This window comes from Ovis aries, chromosome 25 (genome assembly GCF_016772045.2).
Source record: "Ovis aries strain OAR_USU_Benz2616 breed Rambouillet chromosome 25, ARS-UI_Ramb_v3.0, whole genome shotgun sequence".
Classification (NCBI taxonomy): Eukaryota; Metazoa; Chordata; class Mammalia; order Artiodactyla; family Bovidae; genus Ovis; species Ovis aries.
The window spans coordinates 18,724,360-18,748,293 of NC_056078.1; the positions used below are offsets into that span (position 1 = coordinate 18,724,360).

A 23,934-nucleotide genomic window follows, 5' to 3' on the forward strand; every position below is an offset into this window, starting at 1 on the left:
TTTTTAATATTTTAAAATATTTTTTTAATGGGCAAAGAGTTGATTGAAAAATACATACACTGTGCCAGACTCACAGGACAATGATGATGATGTCTAATTTGCATACAACAGTGAAATGAGGTTGGGGGGGTAGTTAATGCACGATGGTTCTCCAGTAACTAACTTCTATACCTTTCTCAACTCCTTCCTAACAATTTGGGGACTCATCAACTTCTCAATCTTTCCTTGACCACCTACATAAAGGACTGGATGATTTTAAGTGAAAAAGGCAGAGTAAATATAAAGGAAAAGAAGAGACTATATGAGGACTGGAGGCTGAAAGATGTGAAGACTGTACTAGGGATCAGGTTGGGACTGTTTTTAAAAGACAAAATTTTTACAAGTAGGGTCTAGGCACAGAAAAGCTTGCTGTGCATTACACATATAACCTAGTTATGGTTATTTTTTGAAGAAGCTACAGAAAAAGTAATTTCCATACCCTTAGATAACTGCAATATTAAAGAGATTAATACTGAGTGCCACTGAGGTACTAAGTAAGGAGAACTGACTTAACATGGATAGGAGATAACTTTGAGTCTTTAAAAATGGGCTATTTTAAATTCGCTCAATTCTCTGTTGATCTTATAAACTTAAGCGACTATAATCAGTCACCTTCATTTTGAAGTACTGTGACTTTCTGTGTATTTGATTCAGATGGCCTAAGAACCAGTTTGTTTCTTCAGGCTAGTCACTTGCAAAATGGGAATGTGTCTTTGTAGTAGTAATGCTTACAAAATCACAAATTCTGAAATGTAAACAACAAAGAGTACTTCTCATCACAAATAGCAGAAAAATAACTTGAGGATAAAATAATTTTAAGATTACACAGATATCTCAGAATCCAAAAAGGAACAAAAGATGTGGGTCTCACAGAGTATATCTAGGAAGCTGTTAAGAACCATAACGGTTCTCTTCATCTCTCACTGTTGCTTCTTTTTCGAAGTTTGAAGCTTCATACTAGAGAAAAACTAAAAGTTGTATGTGTTCCTATTCAAAGAGGACCACTCACATTACTCTAAGTTTACCACTATACAGGATAGGTGTCCATCCTTGATCTGATCATCAAAGACCAGGAGAAAGAAGGATGCTGCAATACAAAAGAAAGCCATTCAGGTTTTCTGATACTGAAGGGAAAAAGGCAGTTTTCAGAAAAACTGTTATCTTCAACAAAGAAGGTAATTTTCAGCACAGTTAAAAAATAATATAAATGTATGTGACATTTTGGGGCTTCCCATATATCTTACAGGCAGATTATCAAATGTAATTAGTGTTTTTTATATCTTAAATCTTTAAAAGAAAAACACTACATTTTTTGTTTGATCAACTAAATAGTTCAAGAATACAGTATTTTCTGAGCTCCCAGATATTTTTCTATGACCTTATATTTAACATCACTACCATGCCTGAAATCAATTTTTGCACTGGTCTGATAAGTAACCTAGAACAGGAATGGTCTGATACAGCTGCTGCTGCTAAGTCACTTCAGTTATGTCTGACTCTTTGTGACCCCATGGACTGTAGCCCATTAGGCTTCTCTGCTCATGGGGATCCTCCAGGCAGGAATACTGGAGTGAGCTGCCATGCTCTCCTCTGGGCAACTTCCCAACCCAGGGATCGGACCCAGGTCTCCCACACTGCAGGCGGACACTTTACCATCTGAAACACCATGGAAACCCATATTTCCTCCTATTTTGCTACTATTTTAAATTACCTTAGAAAATCAGTGTCACAGTAAACTACCCCTTCTCCTTCACATCATAATTTAGCTCTGTTAAAATATTATTTTAAAAATTGGTTCAAATTCATTGGCTAATGAGAACTTCAGTTTTGGGGAAAAGAGAGTTTAAAAATGTCTCGATTTAGGTGCTTCTATATGATATGGCATTCAAACTGTACTTCCATGTCAAAAGTAAAGTTGGCCCCTGAAGGGTGACATTTTCAAGAAACTTCTATGACTCCACAGTATGGAAAAAGGTAAAAAATGAAAAACATTTTTATACAATTTTTATACTGTGTGTGTATGTATATACATATATAAAATCTAATCTCTGATTCAAGGGTTTCCCCACCGCCCCCCCCCCCATATAAGAACATTCAATCAAAAACAAAGGAAACGAGTTTCCTTAACTTCAGTTACAGAAAGGCATAGAGGTCAATGAGATGATTGAAAAAAAAATTTAATAGACCATATATTCCAATGGTTCTCGAAATACATAAAACAATATGCAGAGGAAATTCCATCCCTTTGCCCCTCCTTTCCTATATCTGTATATCCATTCTTCAAACAAACAGACCCATTTGAAATATACCGTATCATGATGGTAACCAGAATTACTGATTTCTTATGTACCCTTGTTCCTCTAAGAGTATATAAGTAGACACAAACACATGTATTGACTTCTCTTCCATATCTTATACTTACTTTGAAAAAAATAATATAAAGCTATATGTAGAACAGTACAACTTGCTTTCACTTAATGAGATAATATGAAGTTATTTTTAATTATCATTACATTTAAACTACTAATGATAAAGACAAATATAAGGCTAAATAAAAGGCCTCATTTAAATGTTATACACACTCACAGATTTAGGTTTCAAGGCTGTCAGCAGTACTAATGTAAAACCATATTAAGAAAATGTTAATGATTTATACGACTGTAAATGAGAAATGAGATTTCATGGAGTTAGCAGAGGTTGCTTACCTATCTTCAGTAAAACATTAACCTCAGTGAGATCTCAAATGGCCTCTGTAAAAAGTATGGCAACTCCAAGGCTTAAGCTTAAACCTGACCACAACTAATATGTGAATAAACAAGTAACCTAATTAAAGTCAAGAACCTCCATTTTCAGCCCAGTAGCTATTTAGGTGAAGTGACTAAAAACATAGAACTGAATAAAGAAAATATACTCCATAAATAGACAATACTATAACAATTTCTCACTTCCTCCTGGTATAAACCAGCATGACAGTTGCAGGAACACTGAAAACCCAGAAACTGTGCCATGCAATTTTTTTCTGCTTCCGAATTCTAAGAGGAGATAGAAACAGAAAACATTCTATTCTCTAGGCTAAAATGTGGCCTGGATTCTTGTTACCTTCAAAATGTGTATTTTTCTGTGCAGAAAAAAAAATCTTTCATTAGAAAACTATATGTTAATACGAGCCCAAAGCATTTATCATGAAATCACCATAGTAAAAACAAACATTTAAAAGTCTATAAAAAAGAAAATTAAGACCTAATAGTAAGCATCACTACGAACAAAGCTAGTGGAGGTGATGGAATTCCAGTGGAGCTGTTTCAAATCCTGAAAGTTGATACTGTGAAAGTGCTGCACTCAATATGCCAGCACATTTGGAAAACTCAAGCAGTGGCCACAGGACTGGAAAAGGTCAGTTTTCATTCCAATCCAAAAGAAAGGCAATGCCAAAGAGTGCTCAAACTACCGCACAATTGCACTCATCTCACATGCTAGTAAAGTAATGCTCAAAATTCTCTAAGCCAGGCCTCAGCAATACGTGAACCGTGAACTTCCAGATGTTCAAGCTGGTTTTAGAAAAGGCAAAGGACCCAGAAATCAAATTGCCAACATCTGCTGATCATGGAAAAAACAAGAGAGTTCCAGAAAAACATCTATTTCTGCTTTATTGACTATGCCAAAGCCTTGGACTGTGTGGATCACAATAAACTGTGGAAAATTCTGAAAGAGATGGGAATACCAGACCACCTAACCTGCCTCTTCAGAAATCTGTATGCAGGTCAGGAAGCAACAGTTACAACTGGACGTGGAACAACAGACTGGTTCCAAATAGGAAAAGGAGTACGTGAAGGCTGTATATTGTCACCCTGCTTATTTAACTTATATGCGGAGTACATCATGAGAAACCCTGGGCTGGAAGAAGCACAAGCTGGAATCAAGATTCCCGGGAGAAATATCAATAACCTCAGATATGCAGATGACACCACCCTTATGGCAGAAAGTGAAGAGGAGCTAAAAAGCCTCTTGATGAAAGTGAAAGAGGAGAGTGAAAAGGTTGGTTTAAAGGTTAACATTCAGAAAACGAAGATCATGGCATCTGGTCCCATCACTTCATGGGAAATAGATGGGGAAACAGTAGAAACAGTGTCAGACTTTATTTTTTTTGACTCCAAAATCACTGCAGATGGTGACTGCAGCCATGAAATTAAAAGACGCTTACTCCTTGGAAGAAAAGTTATGACCAACCTAGACAGTATATTCAAAAGCAGAGACAATACTTTGCCGACTAAGGTCCATCTAGTCAAGGCTATGGTTTTTCCTGTGGTCATGTATGGATGTGAGAGTTGGACTGTGAAGAAGGCTGAGCACTGAAGAACTGATGCTTTTGAACTGTGGTGCTGGAGAAGACTCTTGAGAGTCCCTTGGACTGCAAGGAGATCCAACCAGTCCATTCTGAAGGAGATCAACCCTGGGATTTCTTAGGAAGGAATGATGCTAAAGCTGAAGCTCCAGTACTTTGGCCCCCTCATGTGAAGAGCGGACTCATTGGAAAAGACTCTGATGCTGGGAGAGATTGGGGACAGGAAGAGAAGGGGACGACCCAGGATGAGATGGCTGGATGGCATCACGGACTGGATGGACGTGAGTCTGAGTGAACTCCGGGAGATGGTGATGGACAGGGAGGCCTGGCGTGCTGCAGTTCATGGGGTTGCAAAGAGTCGGACAAGACTGAGTGACTGAACTGAACTGAACACTAAGTATTATCCATTTTTAAAGCAAAGCAACCCAAAAGATTGCTAACCAATGATAATGTTAAGAAAATATTCAAGTGTCATCAAAGCACCAAAAACAGTGTTGGTATTTCCACCAAGAGACAAACTAAAGCAGGTGTCAATGGGTCAGCAATGAGAATTTATGTCATCATCCCACACCATGAAGACTATGGAGATGTATTAGTTATTTAAACTAAGACTAGTCCAGAGTTAACAACATGACTAATAAGATGCTCTATATAATCCATAAGTATGATCCATTTCTACAAATAGTTTACTAGGTAAAATATAAGGACCCTGAGTGTAGTAGACAGGCTATGTTTTAGTCCCATGTCTGTCAATCACAAGCTGCAGGTCCACAAACAAGTTGCTTACATCTATAGCTTCAGTTATCTCATCTGCAAAATGTAGATGATAAAAAGCTCTAATGATTTAATTAGATGATACTTTAAAAAGTACCTGGTATGAAGTAAAAGGACTTCCTTGGTGGTTCAGATGGTAAAGAATCTGCCTGCAATGCAGGAGACCTGGGTTGGATTCCTGGGTCAGGAAGATCCCCTGGAGAAGGGACTGGCAACCCACTCCAGTACTCCTGCCTGGGGAATTCCATTGACAGAGGAGCCTGGCAGGCTACAGTCCACGGGGTCAGAGAGAGGCAAACACTACTAAGTAACTAACACACACACACAAAGTAGAAAGTTATCAATAATGCTGTGTTGTCACATACTATATATCATTGATGTTCAAGATATTATCCTCTAGTATCTTGGGGATAGAGATACCTCTAAGGGAATCTCTTGGGGAAAGAGAAATTAAAAATACAAATAAAACATCTTTAACTATCATCCTCAAAATGCTGATAGAAAAATATGGAAAGCAAGCATATACAGAAATAATTAGACTGCAAGGACTTACAGAAATGTTAAATATTCTAATAAAAGACTTCTATGTATTTACAAAGAGGATTCTCTAATTACAATCAATGGAATTCTTGAAATGAGGGACAAATATGAATCACTCTGGATTTGTAGGGATTTAATGACCAGAAATAGATAAAAAGTGCTTACAGGTGAGTAAAAAGCATGAACAAAAGAACAGAGATGTTGAACTGTATAGTAGTTTTCGGAAGTGCCTAGCATAAACAGGTATAGATAGAATATACTATTGTGGGAGGTAGGAGGGAAAGGTAGTAAATCTAGTAACACCCTAAATTCACTAGAATAATAACAGATTTCAAGCAATAAGAATTGATGGTAAGCAAAGAGTTTCTTAAAAAACATACTATTTAAAGCTTTAGGGTTTTAAAAATCCTTAACATTATAAGCAATCTAGCTTGTAACTAAAAAGGAACATATTTATTACTTCAGTATCATAAGCATCTGGTAATGTCATAAAAATTTGTACCTATAAAATCATGCAAAAGGAATAAAAATATTTTAAACTATTTATCTGAAAAGAACTCCCTACTTGTTTGAAAGTTATTTCACAAATGCACACTGCAATCTTTCCTGTTATTTTTAAAAGTACATAGTAAGTGCTTTCTTATGTTTCTTTTTCATGTATTTTAAAACCTTACTATTAACTTGAAAATCATTCTACCGTGTTACTTGTGATTAATATGTCAACAATTATTTAAAACAACTGTTTTTCATTTTCAATGTCATATTAAGTTCAGTATAGCAGCAACGCCAACATATGACATGAATTGAGATCTATATGCGGAAAGGACTGTAAAACTCACAATCAATTACGATCTGCATATGAATAATTTGAAAGTATGCAGTAAATCAGTAAAAAACTAATTTTAGGTTAGCATTCCCTAAAAAAATATTGATTTCACCTGCTTCCAAATCTTCATATTAAAAAAAGGACATGCATATAGACTTACTCTCAGGGCACTAGCTGAATGGGTGCAACTTGAGCTGAAGTTTACAGAGATTCTGGAGAAGTAATAACAACGCAAAAGCCATAGTCTGCTCAAAGATAGAAGGCCAGCAAGAGACTTAGCGGCACAAACCTGGAACCACAAAGTAGGCCAGCAAACCAAACCCTGCCATAAGAGAAAACTACCCTACTCTTTCTACCTTAGTGGGTCTACAAAGAAAGCTGAGTTGGTAGTGAGCAAATAGAACTTTAAAAAAATTTCTTTGAAGTTGTAACCATGAATCAGCCCTCACATGGACTCATTCACATTAACTTAGTAATACAAAAAAATTTTTAAGCTTGAATTTAAAGTGATCTAAGACCATCAGATCAGTTCAGTTGCTCAGTCATGTCTGACTCTGCAACCCCATGGACTGCAATACTCCAGGTTTCCCTATCTCCAACTCTGGGCGCTTACTCAAATTCATGTCCATCAAGTCAGTGATGCCATCAACCATCTCATCCTCTGTTGTTCCCGTCTCCTCCTGCCTTCAATCTTTCCCAACATCAGGGTGTTTGCAAATGAGTCAGTATTTACCATCAGGTGGCCAAAGGATTGCAGTCTGAGCTTCAGCATCAGTCCTTCCAATATTCAGGACTGCATTTCCTTTAGGATGGACTGGTTGGATCTCCTTGCAGTCCAAGGGATTCTCAACAGTTTTCTCCAACACCACAGTTCAAAAGCATCAATTCTTCGGGGCTCAGCTTTCTTTACAGTCCAACTCTAAAATCCAAACATGACCACTGGAAAAACCAAAGCTTTGACTAGATGAACCTTTGTCGGCAAAGCAATGTGTCTGCTTTTAAATATGCTGTTTAGGTTGGTCATAACTTTTCTTTCAAGGATAAAGCATCTTTTAATTTCATGGCTGAAGTCACCATCTGCAGTGATTTTGGAGACCCAAAAAATAAAAGTCTGGCACTGCTTCCACTCTTTCCCCATCTATCTGTTATGAAGTGATAGGACCAGATGCCATGATCTTAGTTTTCTGAATGTTGAGTTTTAAGCCAACTTTTTCGCTTTCCTTTTTCACTTTCATCAAGAGGCTTTAGTTCTTTGCTTTCTGTGGTATCATCTACATATCTGAGGTTATTGATATTTCACACAATAATCTTGATTCCAGCTTGTGTTTCATCCAGTCTTTCTCATGATGTACTCTGCATATATGTTAAATAAGCAGGGTGACAATATACAGCCTTGACATACTCCTTTCCAATTTAGTCTGTTGTTCCATGTCAAGTTCTAACTGTCGTTTCTTGACCTGCATACAGATTTCTTAGGAGGCAGGTCAGGTATTCCCATCTCTTGAAGAATTTTCCAGTTTGTTGTGATCCACGCAGTCAAAGGCTTTGTCAATAGTCAATAAAACAGAAGTACATGTTTTTCTGGAAATCTCTTGCTTTTTCGATGATCCAAAGGATGTTGGCAGTTTGATCTCTGGTTCCTCTGCCTTTTCTAAAACCAGCTTGAACATCTGGAAGTTCACAGTTTACATATTGCTGATGTCTGGCTTGGAGAATTTTGAGCATTACTTTACTAGCGTGTTAGATGAGTGCAATTGTACCGTCGTTTAAGCATTCTTTGGCACTGCCTTTATTTGGGATTGGAATGAAAACTGACCTTTCCAGTCTTGTGGCTACTGTTGAGTTTTCCAAATATACTGGCATATTGACTGAAGCACTTTCACAGCATCATCTTTCAGGATCTGAAATAGCTCAGTCGGAATTCCATCACCTCCACTAGCTTTGTTTGTAGGGATGCTTCCTAAGGCCTATTTTGACTTCAAATTCCAGGATGTCTGGCTCTAGGTGAGTCATCACACCATCGTGATTATCTGGATCATGAAGACCTTTTTTGTATAGTTCCTCTGTGTATTCCTGCCACATCTTAATATCTTCTGCTTCTGTTACATCCATACCGTTTCTGTCCTTTATTGTGCCCATCTTTACACGAAATGTTCCCTTCATATCGCTAACTTTCTTGAATAGATCTCTAGTCTTTTCCATTCTATTGTTTTCCTCTATTTCTGTGCACTGATCATTAAGGAAGCTTTTCTTATCTCTCCCTGCTATTCTCTGGAACTCTGCATTCAAATGGGTATATCGTTCCTTTTCTCCGTTGCCTTTCCATTCTTTCCAAAGCTATTTGTAAGGCCTCTTCAGACAACCATTTTGCCTTTTTGCATTTCTTTTTCTTGGGGATGGTCTTAATCACTGCCTCCTGTACAATGTCATGCACCTCCACCCATCATTCTTCAGGCACTCTATCAGATCTAATCCCTTGAATCTATTTGTCACTTCCACTGTATAATCATAAGAGATTTGATTTAGGTCATACCTGAATGGTCTAGTGGTTTTCCCAACTTTCTTCAATTTAAGTCTGAATTTGGCAATAAGGAGTTCATGATCTGAGACACAGTCAGCTCCCAGTCTTGTTTTTGCTGACTGTATAGAGGTTCTTCATCTTTGGCTGTAAAGAATATAATCAGTCTGATTTTGGTACTGACCATCTGGTGATGTTCATGTGTACAGTCTTCTCTTGTGTTGTTGGAAGAGGGTGTTTGCTGTGACCAGTGTGTTCTCTTGGCAAAACTCTATTAGCCTTTGCCCTGCTTCATTCTTTACTCCAAGGCCAATTTGCCTGTTACTCCAGGTATTTGACTCCCTACTTTTGCATTCCAGTACCCTATAGTGAAAAGGACAACTATTTGCGTGTTAGTTCTGGAAGGTGTTTTAGGTCTTCATAGAACCGTTCAACTTTAGCTTCTTCAGTGTTACAGGTTGGGGCATAGGCTTAGATTACTGTGATATTTAATGGTTTGCCTTGGATACAGAGATCATTCTGTCATTTTTGAGACTGCATCCAAGTACTGCATTTCGGACTCTTTTGTTGACCGTGATGGCTACTCCATTTCTTCTATGGGATTCTTGCCCAGAGTAGTAGATATAATGGCTGAGTTAAATTCGCCATCCAGTCCATTTTAGTTCGCTGATTCCTAAAACGTCGATGTTCACTCTCGCCATCTCCCGTTTCAGTTTAGTCCAGTCACTCAGTCATGTTCAACTCCTTGTGACCCCATGAACCGCAGCACACCAGGCCTCCCTGTCTATCAGCAACTCCCGGAGTCCACCCAAACCCATGTCCATTGAGTCGGTGATGCCATCCAACTATCTCATCCTCTTTTGTCCCCTTCTCCTCCTGCCCTCAATCTTTCCCAGCATTACGGTCTTTTCAGATGAGTCAGCTCCTCGCATCAGGTGGCCAAAATATTACAGCTTCAGCTTCAACATCAGTCCTTCCAATGAACACCCAGGATTGATCTCTTCCAGGATGGACTGGTCGGAGAAGGCAATGGCACCTCACTTCAGCACTCTTGCCTGGAGAATCCCACAGACGGAGGAGCCTGGTTGGGTGCAGTCCATGGGGTCACTAAAGAGTCAGACAAGCGACTGAGCAACTTCATTTTCACTTTTCACTTTCATGCATTGGAGAAGGAAATGGCAACCCACTCCAGTGTTCTTGCCAGGAGAATCCCAGGGACGGGGGGGCCTGGTGGGCTGTGGTCGATGGGGTCGCACAGAGTTGGACACAACTCAAGTGACTTAGCAGCAGCAGCAGGATGGACTGGTTGGATCTCCTTGTAGTCCAAGGGACTCTCAAGAGTCTTCTCCAACACCACAGTTCAAAAGCATCAATTCTTCGGCACTCAGCTTTCTTTATAGTCCAACTCTCACACCCATACATTACCACTGGAAAAATCATAGCCTTGACTAGATGGACCTTTGTTGGCAAAGTGATGTCTCTGCTTTTTAATATGCTGTCTAGGTTGGTCATAACTTTCCTTCCAAGGAGTAAGCGTCTTTTAATTTCATGGCTGCAATCACCATCTGCAGTGATTTTGGACCACTTCCAATATGCCTTGATTCATGCACCTAACATTCCAGGTTCCTATGCAATAATGCTCTTTATAGCATTGGACTTTACTTCCATCATTCAGTTCAGTTCAGTTCAGTTGCTCAGTCGTGTCCGACTCTTTGCAACCCCATGAATCGCAGCCTGCCAGGCCTCCCTGTCCATCACCAACTCCTGGGGTTCACTCAGACTCACGTCCATTGAGTAGGCGATGCCATCCAGCCATCTCATCCTGGGTCGTCCCCTTCTCCTCCTGCCCCTAATCCCTCCCAGCATCAGTCTTTTCCAATGAGTCAACTTTGCATGAGGTGGCCAAAGTACTGGAGTTTCAGCTTTAGCATCATTCCTTCCAAAAAAATCCTAGGGCTGATCTCCTTCAGAATAGACTGGTTGGATCTCCTTGCAGTCCAAGGGACTCTCAAGAGTCTTCTCCAAAAAAAAAAAAAAGAGTCTTCTCCAACACCACAGTTTTCAAAAGCATCATTCTTCGGTGTTCAGCCTTCTTCACAGTCCAACTCTCACATCCATATATGACTACCGGAAAAACCATAGCCTTGACTAGATGGACCTTAGTCGGCAAAGTAACGTCTCTGCTTTTGAATATACTGTCTAGGTTGGTCATAACTTTTCTTCCAAGGAAGTAAGCGTCTTTTAATTTCATGGCTGCAGTCACCATCTGCAATGATTTTGGAGCCCAAAAAAATAAAGTCTGACACTGTTTCTACTGTTTCCCCATCTATTTCCCATGAAGTGATGGGACCAGATGCCATGATCTTCGTTTTCTGAATGTAGAGCTTTAAGCCAACTTTTTCACTCTCCTCTCTCACTTTCATCACTAGTCACATTCATAACTGGGTACTGTTTTTGCTTTGGCTCAGTCTCTTCTTTCTTTCTGGAGTTATTTCTCCACTGATCTCCAGTAACATATTGGGCACCTACCAACCTGGGGAGTACATCTTTCAGCGTTCTAGCTTTTTGCGTTTTCTTGTTGTTCACAGGGTTCTCAAGGAAAGAATACTGAAGTGGTTTGCCATTCCGTTCTCCAGTGGACCACATTTTGTCAGAAGTCTCCAACATGACCCTCAGTCTTTAAAGTGATTGAAGACCATCACGATGGTGCTACTCCAGGTATGAGGCAGACTGAACAGCAAGTCCTCTCTACCTTCATTTTAGGCCTCACAATATTCTCACAAAATCCCCCAACCATCTTAGCCTGGAAAGGGGGTGTGGAGAGTTAAAAATTAAGCAGAAGGTATCATGGACAGCAAACAGGAAAAACTTTAAGACATGAGAATTAACACATAGTTTAACACAGAATAATTAGAAGTTGTGAATGTTTAAAAAAATAAAAGCTTGAAATGTGTAGAAAACAGAATGTTTTTTACTATTTACAAAAAAGGCAAGCAGAATTAGAAAACAATCAGTTAGAACTTCTAGGTACAAGAAAAGAGACTAGTTGAAAAAAATTTTTTTAATTATTTATTTTTTGGCTGCACTATACACATGTGGGATCTCACTTTCCCAACCAGGGTTCGAACCCACATTCTTCTGCATCCCTGCATTGGAAGCAAGGCATCATAACCACTGGACCACCAAGAAGTCCCCTTTGTTGAAAATTTCTGATGAGCAATGGATGGTTAAAAGGTTATTAAATATCATGGAAAAGAGTAAGCAAACTACAAGACACGTCAGAGGAAATACAGCACAGAGACAAATCAATAATACAGGAAAAAATAAATGAAAAGGAGACTGTGATTAATTGTACTTTAAGTCTAATTCACTGTTTCACTAACAAAGGAGAGGGATGGCAAAATTGAACAAGAAAGCATAGCCCTGCCCCCATGAGTTACATATTCTAGCAGCAGACTGACATTCATCACATAATCACATAAAATATATAAAATTAAAACGTAAAAGTTATAACTGTGATTGATAAAAGACATTACAAAAATTTACTAAGTACTTTTCTTAGTTTAGACCATGAGTATAGAGCCCTTCCATGAAGAAATGAGGTAATATGTGAGGTATAAATGAAATTATTTGGGAAAGTGTTCTAAAGCTGAGATAAGCCAAAGTGCCAAGGCAGGAGAAAATATGCTGTCTTTTAGGAATTCAAAGAAAATTACATGAATGGGCTATGAAGAACAATAGGGCAACAGGGGATGGAGATGTGTGGTGAGAAGGGCAAGATCATGCAAAATCTGGCATGTTTGCTAAATGGATGTTTGCTCTTTTATTTAAGATTAGAAGACACTTAAGACTTCTATGGAAAGCAGGTGAAAATTAGATTTTCATTTGGAAAATATATTTGTAACTGACTGACTTTTTTTGAGAATCAAAAAACACTGGGAATTATTTCTAAAACCATTATCAAAATAGCATTTTTATAGTAATCACGTACTTAACTGTAAACATTAAGTACAAGTTAATCACAAGTACAATAAATTATGTAGAGAAGGTCATTATGAATTCACTGTCCCAACAGTGAACTTCCCTCTTTTACTAAGTGAGAGAAAAGAGAAAGGCTGTCACCAGTTATCTTTGATTTTTAGACCTCTGAAATTAATAATGTTATGCTGTTATTTTATGTATTACAATTGAGATGAACATGATGGACAGGGACTTTTATATAAGCTCATATATTTCACTTTCCCCATTTCTAAAAATAAGTTTACTATTTTAGTTACCTTTTACATTTGCTTTCGACTACCTTTATTGTTCAGAGCATATTCTATTTGAATTTTCAATTTCCTTAGTTTATTCTACAATTTTTATCATTTTGTAATCTTTTAGCAATTTGTATTAGTACTTTTATATTAATTTTCAAAAATTTAATCTGCTTTAATTAAAAATACAAACGCCTTATAGAACTTTGCTGAGAAGAGAAATTTTGTTTAAATATAAAAAGCATGAAAGTGTTTCTCAAATTTCTCACATGTGTTGTGACCTACTTTTTTCTTTTTATTTTGAAATAATTATAGCTTCATAGGAAACTGCCTAAAACCAAAAGTCATCTACTTTCTTACAACAAGTAACATCTGATAGAACTATAACATAATGTCAAAACCAGGAAACTGATATTGGTACAAACTACAAATCCTATTTCTCCAGGTTCACATGTACTCATACCTGTGTGTGTGTACATGCATGCAATCTATGCAGTTTTATCCTATGTCCAGATTCATGCATTCTATTCAATTTTCTCTTATGTTCAGATTCATGTAACCACCACCACAACCATTATATAGAATTGTTCCATTACCAAAAAGATCCCTAGTGCTTTCACACCATTTATAAAAACCTTGAAACAGCGAAAGGGTATAAAGCTGTCTGGAAAAGAAAGATTCAGGCAGTCTGTGGATGAAGAAAGGCCAAAGGTTGAGCAGCAGGCAAAAATTTTTTTGAGGGACAGTTGTATGAGAGTAGCTCTTAGTTTAAGACAAAGACGGAAAGATTTTGTTGAAGCTTTGTTCTGTTTTGTGATTTTTCTCTAGCTACTTATTCAAAACAGATAGTGTATGCTCATGTGCGTTAACTTTTGATAATACGTAATAATGAGAGGGATGCCAAGTTAGTGGGCTTCTCTGGTGTGGTGGCTCAGATGGTAAAGAATCTGCCTACAATGCAGGACACACAGGCTCGATCCCTGGGTTGGGAAGATCCCTTGGAGAAGGAAATGGCAACCCGTTTCATATTCTCGCATGAAGAATTCCATGGACAGAGGACCCTGGCCAACTACAGTCTATGGTGTCACAAAAACACTGAGTGAATTACATACCAAGTTAGGAGTAGAGCAGACTCAGCTTTATTTGTACTACACAGCGATGAAATTTTAAAGCAAGCTGACTTAAAGCCCAGTAACACCATAATTTAGCTGAAATAGAAGAGTATATGCATCACTGCTTTTCTAAAACAAAATTTATCTGATGTTCCAAAATTAATGTTCTTCAGATAAGCTATATTTAAATGGACTCCACATACTCCAATGAGAAAAAAAAAAAACATAAATAGCATTTATTTTAAATTTAAAAAGTATCAGGGCTATACTATGTATCTGTACATTACAGTGCTACATCATAAGGACTACAAAAGACGTTATTCAAACCCATATATACCACTACTAACTATATATTACTGACTCTACCTCAGAGATTATAAGAGATAAGATTTGTCTGCACACACACCATATGCCATAATACCAGGTGGAGGAGCATATACCAGAGGCTTCCTGATATTACTAAATCAAACGTAGGAGACATACATTCAAAATGACAAAAACAAAATTCTAAATCTATAATTATTTCTGCACGCAAAAAGGTCAGTCCCCCTTTTCTTCAACTGTGAAAGTGAGTTATTTTGATATGCCTTACCTTCAAATTCTCCTGAAAATTAAAAAAGACCTTAGAAATCATCTTATATTCTTTGAAATCCACAGGGGAGCCCCAAGATTAGCACAACCATCTTTGGGCTTACCCAGTTTAGATGTCACAATGGCTTGCCAATCTTTCATAGTTCACATTAACTATTTCAACTTAATGACCTTAAGATATCAAAATCACACAATTCATAAAGCAGTATATTCACAGTAAGTTATCTATTTAATTTGAAAATAAGACTTTTGGAGCCCATTTACCAAGAAGGGAGGAAGAAAAGTGGGAAATTCTAAAAGGACAATCTGTTAACTAGAGATACCTATAGGAAATATATGAAAGTGAATGAGAAAAGATTATCACTTCTACATAATTATTTGAACTTTTCAATAGACAGTTACTTCTTTCAACAGTTAATCATACCATGTCTCAAGTTTACTTATCTATAAAAAAGGGATAATAAACATATCTACCTCAAAAGGATAATGTAAAAACACTGACAAAATTTCTGGAAGTTTCTAAGACCTCAAAAATCAAATGATGTTATTATTACTTATACTATTACACGTAAAAAAGTAAAGCTTACATCATATGTTTTCAAACAGTAAGTAAAATAAATATACTTTAAAACAGAATCAAGAGAAATCTGCATTTTTCATATAACTCTTCACAGGTGCATTTAAATAATTATGTGTCAGACAGCAAGGACCATACCCGTTGGATTCATAGTACTTACATAATGCTTAGCATGTAGCAAACTTTAAAATACATATTGAATGAATGAAATTATCATGTAACATATATATATATATATAATGCTGTTGCATTTTAAGTTACTTGTGACCATTTATAAACTAAAAAAATATACAGTGAAGGGAAGCTACTTTTGTAAAGAGGCAAACAGCTAAAACTCAACACCAAAGTAGAGTTTTTCCATTCAAGAGCTGAAAATAAGAGAACACATGGTAAACAGACAATCATACTTCTGGGCAAGAAGAAAATATAATCAACAATATCTATCTATATTTTATATGGCTACTTGCTTTTGGCTGCTTTAAATTATATAGCAATAAAATAAAAACCCCAAGCAATTCCAATGTTACAAAAGACAAACAGATATGGGCAAATACTTATAATGGGAAGGTCAAATTATCAAGAGAATGATTCCAAAATAATTTTAGGATATAAAGGTTTTTAATAAATTATTAAACATTCAACATCACAGTAATCTATGCACCGATTACTGATGCTGAAGAAACTGATGCTGACTGGTTCTGTGAATATTTACAACACCTTCCAGAACACCAAAAAAAAATAAAAAAATAAAAACCACCCAGATGTCCTTTTCATCATAGGGGACTTGAATGCAAAAGGAGGAAGTCAAGAGATACCTGGATTAATAGGAAAGTTTGGCTTTCGAGTACAAAATGAAGCAGGGCAAAGTCTAACAGAGTTTTGCAAGAGAATCCACTGGTCATATCAAAACACCCTCTTCCAACAACACAAGAGATGACTCTACATATGGACAGCACTAGATGGTCAACACTGAAGTCAGACTGATTATATTATTTGCAGAAGAAGAGAGAGAAGCTCTATACAGTCAGCAAAAAACAAGACATGGAAGTGACTATGGTTCAGATCAAGAACTTACTGCAAAATTCAGGCTTAAACTGAAGAAAGCAGGAAAAACCACTAGACCATAAAGGTATGCTGCTGGTGCTGCTAAGTTGCTTCAGTCATGTCTGACTCTGTGCGACCCCACAGATGGCAGCCCACCAGGCTCCGCCGTCCATGGGATTTTGCAGGCAAGAGTATTGGAGTGGGTTGCCACTGCCTTCTCCTATAAAGGTATGAACTAAATCAAATCCCTTATGATTATACAGGGGAGGTGATGAATAGATTCAAGGGATTAGATCTGACAGACAAGAGTACCTGAAGAACTATTGATGGAGATCATATCACTGTACAGGTGGTGGTGACCAAAACCATCCACAAGAAAAAGAACTGCAAGAAAGTAAGGTGGTTGCCTGAGGAGGTCTTACAAATAGCTTAGAAAAGAAGAGAAGTGAAAGGCAAAAGAAGAAAAGAAAGACACACTCAACTGAATGCACAGAGTCCCTTGGACAGTAAGGAGATCAAACCAGTCAACCAGGAAATCAACCCTGATTATTAACCAGAAGGACTAGTGCTGAAAGCTCCTCCAATACTCTGGCCACCTGATGTGAAGAGCTGACTCACTGGAAAAAACCCTGATGCTGGGAAAGACTAAGAGCAGGAGGAGATGGGGGCGACAGAGGATGAGATGGTTGGATGGCATCATGGACTCAATGGACGTGTTTGAGCAAACTTAGGGAGATAGTGAAGAATAGGGAAGCCTGGCGTGCTACAGATGATGGGGTGGCAAAGAGTCGGACATAATTGAGCAGCTGAAAAATAAATTTTATCCAGAGAATAATTCACTATGACCTATGATGGGACCTTGAGCCACACATTATCAGTGTGACCTCCAAAGGAAGTGATAATTAAAAAGTATTAGTCTGACCCTCTGAGAGGGGCTACAGACTAAGTCAGCCATGTGAACAGTTTGTTATCAAGTCCCAGTAAAAACAATCGAAACCAAAGGCTTGCCTTAGCTTTCCCTGTTTTACAACTACCCATGCATATTTTTATACAATGTGGTCAAGAGGAGATAATGCTCTTCATGATTCCACAGAGAGATGATAAGGAGCTCCATGGGACTCTGTACCTTTGCCAGATTTTCATTTATACCTTTTCTCTGCAACAAACTATGGGCTAGTACATAACAGTTCTCAGTAAGTTCTGAGTCCCCCTAGCAAATTACTGAACCTGAGGATAGTTTTCAAACACCTTTGAATTTGCAGCGGTGTAAGTAAGAGAAGTCTTGTCAAGACTGTTCAAAACTGTACCGTTCACTGAGCTTAGTGCAGTTGATGTCAGAAGTGGGATTTGCATGACAAATGCTAACTACCTCCACTGTGTAGTCTGGGAAGAAAAAGAATGAGATGGTAGGGGATGATAAACCTTTTAATTCATGGGTGACGAAGGACCATTCATGGTATACAACTGTAGCCAGACAATGATCAGTTAATAGAGCTAAAGGTTATCAGGGGAATTTAGGAAGGATAAATCTAACTCGTAGAGATCTGGCACACTGAATACATAAAGAAATGTATAATTTTTAAAATAAGCTAACTATCCAATTCCTTGACTATTATTAACTGTAACAGCTAAAAAGAAAAAGAATGTTAAGCCTGAATGTTAAGCTGGTCAAGCTCGCGAAGAAAAAATTTACTAACTAGAACAAGCAGATCAGAGGGTCTCTCTTCCAGGAGGAAAGCAAGAGATGGCAATCAGCCTATAAAAATGAGCTTTTAATGAAATGGGTCAGGCAGACTCAACAAATAATGCCAGGCAGGCACCAGGACTAGGAAAGAACTTGTACTCTGACACAAAAGGGCCGTCTGACAGACTGAAGTCAAAATAGCCTCGGGAAAATGGCCCTCCATCTTAATTGCTAAGGTTCCAACACCATACCCATGGGATTCCTATAGACCTCTAAACCCACTGAAGTTCCTCTGCGGCACTTGCAATTTATACCAATGAACTATGACTGCCCTTGCCCTGTGACTGATCACAATAAGACATATCTTAAAATATACTTCTAATATTAATGTAATTAACATATTCTCATTACTCTTTGTGTACTGCCTGTAAGAGAGAAGTGAGCCTTATTTTCGATAATATCCAATCCCACACAATGATAAATAGTCTTAATACAAGCTTGTGGACTGAGTGACACAGAGTGACTGTTTCAAACTGACTTAAGAATTCCAATAAAATGGGTAAGGGCCAATTGTAACTAAGCCTGTTCATAACAGTATTTGATATATTGCACAAGAGTCAATTCTGTTAGCAGCATAGCAAATTCCTCTGCCATACAGACTGATTAGAGTCAAACACTACTGATCGACCAACACTTTCATATATAAATATGTGTGTGTGCATACAAAATTCTCTATTACACCTTACCACACTGTAAAGTGTAAGGTAAACATAATTCCATGTGCTATAAAGTAGAACCTTGGTGCTCTGAGGTTTTTATGTATAAATTTTGTTGCTTAACCTTTACAACTCTACATAGTAAATACTATTATTATGAAGGTAGTGAGACATAAGGAGAATAAATTATTTAAGTTCATCCAGATATTAAGAGTAAAGTGCACAACAGAGGTTTGAAACAGGAAGTCCAACATCAAGGCTTATACACTCCCTTCCTACATGGCTGCTAGGCTTCTATTGTCTTTTTCAGCCAATTGCACTCTCAAAATCTATTTTAGAAGATCCCTAAGGTCATATCATGCCATGTAACCTTCTGGGCAAACAGTAATTAAGACAGAATTAAAAACAAATCTTAAATATGATACTTATTATATTATATTTTACTTGGTCATTGTTTGAATTGTTAATTTTATCAGGAAGTCTTAATTCTTTGAACTGTTAAACATAGATACTAAAAATGCTGCATTAATATAAAAAGTAGATATCAAAATATATCAACAGAAACTTAAACTAATAAACTAACTCATTTGAAGAAAACTATTTCCAAAATAAAACTGCCAGATTAACTGATTACATTAGAATTTCTACTTTCTTGGGAAACAACAGTTGTTTTCATTAAAAAGAAATTATCCTTAGGCATTAAACTTCCATTTTGAAGGATGATTTTAATTACTTTATAATACTTTCTAATATAGATTGATAGTTTTAACACCACTATAATCAAGATGATTCTACTTAAATTTCATTTATTCATGTTTCTCTAAAGTATTCATAATTATAATCTTAAAGCTGCATAATCTCTCAGATTATTTTCCAATCCCAAAGAAGGGCAATGCCAAAGAATGTTTAAACTACCACACAATTGCACTAATCTAACACACTAGCAAAGTTAATTCTCAAAATTCTCTAAGCCAGGCTTCAACAGTATGTTAACCATGAACTTCCAGATGTTCAAGCTGGATTTAGAAAAGGAAGAGGAACCAGAGATCAAATTGCCAACATTCGTTGGATCATTGAAAAAGCAAGAATTCCAGAAAAACATCTACCTCTGCTTTATGGATTATACCAAAGCCTTTGACTGTGTAGGTCACATCAAGCTGTGGAAAATTCTTCAAGAGATGGGAGTGCAAGACCACGCAATCTGCCTCCTGAGAAACCTGTATGCAGGTCAAGAATCAACAGTCAGAACTGCACATGGAACAACAGACTGGTTCCAAATAGGAAAAGGAGTACGTCAAGGCTGTATATTGTCCCCCTGCTTATTTAACTTATATGCAGACATCATGCAAAATGCTGGGCTGGATGAAGCACAAGCTTGAATCAAGACTGCCGGGAGAAATATCAATAACCTCAAATATGGAGATGACACCACCCTTACGGCAGAAACTGAAGAAGCACTAAAGAGCCTCTTGATGAAAGTCAAAGAGGAGAGTGAAAAAGATGGCTTAAAGCTCAACATTCAGAAAACGAACATCATGGCACCCAGTCCCATCACTTCATGGCAAATAGATGGGGAAACAATGGAAACAGTGACAGACTTTATTTTGGGGGACTCCATAAATCACTGCAGGCAGTGATTGCAGCCATTAAGTTAATTAAAAGATGCTTACTCCTTGGAAAAAAAGCTATGACCAACCTAACAGTATATTAAAAAGCAGACACATTACTTTGCAGACAAAAGTCTGTCTAGTCAAAGCTAGGTTTTTCCACTGGTCATGTATGGATGTGAGGGCTGGACTATAAAGAAAGCTGAGTGCCAAAGAATTGATGCTTCTGAATTATGGTGTTGGAGAAGACTCTTGAGAGTCCCTTGGACTGCAAGGAGATCCAACCAGTCCATCCTAAAGGAAATCAGTCCTGAATATTCATTGGAAGGACTGATGCTGAAGCTGAAACACCAATACTTCGGCCACCTGATGCGAAGAACTGACTCATTGGAAAAGACCGTGTAGTTGGGAAACACTGAATGTGGGAGAAGAAGGTGATGACAAAGAATGAGATGGTTGGATGGCATCACCGACTTGATGGACATGAGTTTGAGCAAGCTCTGGGAGTTGGTGATGGACAGGGAAGCCTGGCGTTCTGCAAGCCATAGGTTCGCAAAGAGTTGGACAAGACTGAATGACTGAACTAACTAATCTCTCAGAATATTAATTCAAAACCACTCACAAATTTTCAGACATTTGTTTCCTTTTTTCTTTTCTAGTAAGACTTACTGAACAACTTTCTGCATATAACATTATGTCTTTAATTCTTCCATCTGCATGACTGTCTGACTCATCCTAGGTATCTGATAAACAATGGATGAACTAAAATAATTGCTTATTAAATTTTTTTTACTTTTTAATAATTATTTTACAAGGATAATTTCCTGAGAAGAATTAATTAATCAAAGAGTAGAAACTTCTTTATGGTTCTTGCAACTTAATACCTTCCCCCCAAATAATGTCATTTGATGACACACAAGAAATGAAAGACATGTTTATTCACTGGAATCCTTTTTAGTATTAGACCTTTTCATTTAAAAAGTTTAATCCTTTACTACATATAATTTAATCTCATAAAATGCTTTATCTTCTGGATAAATAATAATCCTAAAGTATATTATTTCCTTATTTACTAAGTACAAAGAATTGTAAAACTAAGAATTCTAATTCTGAAAATGCCAACGATCAATATGTAAAAACCCTCAAAACGAATTTATGTCAAAGCTCAATTCACAGAATATGGCATATCTTCACATTTCAATAAAATCTGGTTAAAGTCATAATCTAACCAAGCCTGGCAACATAAGAGCTGAATATAAATGCCAAGTGTGTCCCAAAGACAGGTGAATTCTATTCTACCTTGAGAGGGTTTTTTCCAAATAGAGAGCAAGTAAAAAGCATTTTCATTAGGCAAAATAACCAAGAGGAAATATACTGATGAAGGTTTACATGCTTATGATCCGATCACAATTCCTGGTGAAGCCAATCCAGAATAACCTATTTAGTGAAGGAAGAGTTGCACTGGGAAAAAAGAGAAGTCAGAGCTTCTTAAAACTCATTCCAGAAATTCAGATAATCATTTCAGATTGGAAAATTTAGTTGACAGTGAAGATATTTCATTTCTCCCTACAAAAACTTAAGGAATCACATTTGATTTGATTAGAACAAGGGTATTTATTCTAAACATTTTTGCTCTTTATTTTCAACTACTTGCCATGTTCAACACTTGTAGCTGACATTACCATAACTGGCTGATGATGCTCTCTTATACTTTGATCTTAGCATAAAGTAACAGGCAGGAAATCTGCTGTAACTCCTAGTGGGGTTCTTCTTCACTAGTTGGGATAGAGGAAATTCATCACTTTAAGCATTTACTCACTGTCTGAACATGGTAAGGCACTCTGCTAGAGTCCTAGGATGATACAAAGATGACCATGACATGATCCTGTCCTCAAAGAACTTACAATCTATTAGAGAAAGACAAACATGTAAACAAATAGGTATAATACAAAGTAGAATGTGCCGGTTGTTAAAACAGAGTTACAAAAACCATGTTCTGAAAGAGCACAAGATAGTGAAATTAATTCTGGATGGGGAGGTCTGGAAGGCTGGGGCAGCAGAAAGTAGCAGAAAATTCAGCCCCTTAGAAAATGCAGCAGTGTTACAGCCCAGCTAGGTTAGGGTCAAAGCCCCACTCCCCACAGAAGGTTTTCCTAAAGGAGATGGAGCCAGGGCCCTAACCCAGTTAGGTAGGCAACTCGTTGATTTCAATTATGAATGCAACACTTTCTTTCCCTGGTGCAGATAAATGGGATTTCGTGAGTATTTTATTTCATTAAAAAATAAAATGAATTTAACAACATATTATGTAACTTACATAAAAATGTAAGTTACCCTGGCTTCCATCATCAGAATGGCCTCAGGTGGTACCCCAATCGTACAGGACTAAGCAGAAAGAAAGACACCACTTCAGTATGTTATATATGCGGTGCTTCAATACATGTGATGCTATTAGATCCTGGGAAGAAAGATGAAAGAGACAAGAGACACTTCCAGAGAAGTGACCTGGGTATTATTATACTATACCACTTTTGAAGTTTCACTATAAAAATTTTAATGTAAACTTTAGAATAGGTTAATGAGATAACAGGATTTTTCTTTTAAGTCATCATTCCAAAAACCAGCCGGTATATTTGCTGGTTTCTACTGATTTCTTAGAATAAGGAGTAAACTAGATAATACAACCAGTATGTAATATTTAACAGGTACCACACGAGGTGTGAAAACAACTGGAAAGAAGATAACACAAATATGTTTAGGTGCAGAACAAGAAAGCAAAGATCTTGTGCCAACAATTACAAACATTAAACCTATAGAGAATCAGAGATGAGACTAACGCTCCACTAAGTTTCATCCTATGGCCCCCTCACATGTTTCCCTAAAATAACTCCAATGTGTATGCATAGTATTTTCTTATGCTATATGAATTCTAAAATTCAGAAATTCGTACCTACTGGTTGTAGATCTCCCGAAATAAGTTTTAGTGAACAAATAACAGAATTTTAGTCACCTATATTACACATAAATGAATGTTTACAAAGTCTTAAAGTTAAAATCATTATTTTCTAGGCTATACCATCCATTCTGATTTTTATTATTTGTTCTATTAATTTTTACAGCTCCCTGGAACAAATAAAGGAAACAGAAAGGAAGACACTTCCTATCTAAATTAAGAATGACATTATATTAGACAGACTTTCTTTAACTATAATAAACATACAATTCAAAAACACTTTCTCTCCTAAAATGAGCTGAGCAAACCACAAAAAATATATCTGTAATAATATTTTAAATGTCATATTAAAAAA

The 23,934-nt window shown here is 37.2% G+C and overlaps 1 protein-coding gene and 1 long non-coding RNA gene across 5 annotated transcripts in view; one reads left to right on the forward strand and one right to left on the reverse strand.

The window, feature by feature from the left end:
* Positions 1 to 23,934, reverse strand: part of JMJD1C (jumonji domain containing 1C) — a 321,244-nt gene that overhangs the window by 157,591 nt on the left and 139,719 nt on the right. The window lies entirely within an intron of this gene.
* Positions 1 to 23,934, forward strand: part of LOC132658631 (uncharacterized) — a 32,881-nt gene that overhangs the window by 2,029 nt on the left and 6,918 nt on the right. Inside the window, exon 2 of the long non-coding RNA XR_009598498.1 lies at positions 1 to 23,934. This exon is cut by the window's right edge and continues 6,918 nt beyond it. This is a non-coding gene — a long non-coding RNA (uncharacterized LOC132658631).